Raw genomic sequence first — 1,413 nt, 5'->3', positions numbered from 1 at the left:
GAGAGAGAGAGAGAGAGAGAGAGAGAGAGAGAGAGAGAGAGAGAGAGAGAGAGAGAGAGAGAGGCGGAGAAGGAGGAGAGAGGATGCTTAAAAAAGGCTTTCGTAATTAAAATATGAATAAACATGCGTTACTCGGCGCTTAAGACGACTTTTCCATGAATTATTTATCGTACCGTACCGTTTTCTTCTTCCGCGAATTAGCGATGCAACCTGCATTTCGCGCGCGAGAATATGTAAAATTATTATTCGCGTTCGAAGTATGGCATCATCGTTGACTTTATGACCGGAAAAATAAACCTTCTCGCTTCGAAATTCCGAGCGCCGTTCTTGCTCCTGCGCTCGTGGCGGAGTTCGTAAAAACAAATCGAGTCGATCACCTTAGCGGAAGTGTATGCCTCCGAGATTTAATTTCCGATTAGACTTCCGCGGAAATTATTCGCGGTACTCTTCCGTAAACACGACTGAACAAAGCTTCGCCAGCTCGTACACAATTCTCGATGAAGTTTTTGGAACGAAATAAAAAAATGAGAAAGAGATGTCAATAGTCCAAGTCAAACGTGTCGAATCCAAACGTTGAAAACGATCAACATTTCCCATGGAATATTATTATTTGTCACGAAACCTACTCTTATACACTAATGTTCTCCTTTAAACCCTAAACTTAGCCTTACACACTAATGTCCATTCTTAAACACTAAACTATTCTAATCGCACGAGATATGGCATTTTTAATAAAACTTACTCTCTCTCTCTCTCTCTCTCCCTCTCTGTCTGGATGACACGTTCGTTGCGCAGTCAGAGTTGCCACAACAGAGTGCCGAGTAGCTCCGGAGCAACGAGAACAGCACACGCACACACACACACACACACACACACACACAAGTGTCACACTCGCGCTATCATCCTTCTCAGGTCAGCGAAATTCTCGACGACGACGATAACGGCGACGACGCCGTGACAATCGCGAGGCTTACGCGCGGGCGTAATGTCGTACGGTCGTCGATTCGATTTGAATCGCAACGAGACGAAACGCACGACCCGGTTTGCCGAGAGCGTCACGCGATCACGCAACGTACGAACGATGTCGCGAGGAACGAGCGGACGGCAGTCGCTCCGAGGGGAGAGCACCACGTGGTCGTGCGCTTCTCGCGGTAGACACCCACGTATGCACAGCGGAATCCTGCTCGCGCGGCAGCAGCTCGCTCCGTACTGGCGCGTGGAAATGCCGCGCGCGCGTTCTCGCGCCGCTCTCTTCACCCGCGCATCCGGCAGCACGCCGTCCCTCCCACCGTCGCGCCCTGCTCCCTCTTTACCCTCCCCCCCCCCCCCCCCCCCCCCCCCCCCCCCCCCCCCCCCCCCCCCCCCCCCCCCCCCCCCCCCCCCCCCCCCCCCCCCCCCCCCCCCCCCCCCCCC

The 1,413-nt window shown here is 53.4% G+C and overlaps 1 protein-coding gene across 1 annotated transcript in view; it reads right to left on the bottom strand.

The window, feature by feature from the left end:
• Nucleotides 1–1,204, bottom strand: part of LOC116847761 (extracellular serine/threonine protein CG31145) — an 80,648-nt gene extending 79,444 nt beyond the window's left edge. The window contains exon 1 of the mRNA XM_032823107.1: nt 743–1,204. The gene's annotated coding sequence lies outside the window, so the exon portion shown is untranslated. The remainder of the gene's footprint in view (nt 1–742) is intronic.
• Nucleotides 1,205–1,413: the final 209 nt, after the last annotated feature.

Source organism: Odontomachus brunneus, unplaced genomic scaffold (assembly GCF_010583005.1).
Source record: "Odontomachus brunneus isolate Ranch 3 - 2012 unplaced genomic scaffold, Obru_v1 Obru_scaffold_082, whole genome shotgun sequence".
Taxonomy (NCBI): domain Eukaryota; kingdom Metazoa; phylum Arthropoda; class Insecta; order Hymenoptera; family Formicidae; genus Odontomachus; species Odontomachus brunneus.
The sequence above is the reverse complement of the archived record's forward strand: the minus strand, read 5'-3'. Positions and strand labels throughout refer to the sequence as shown.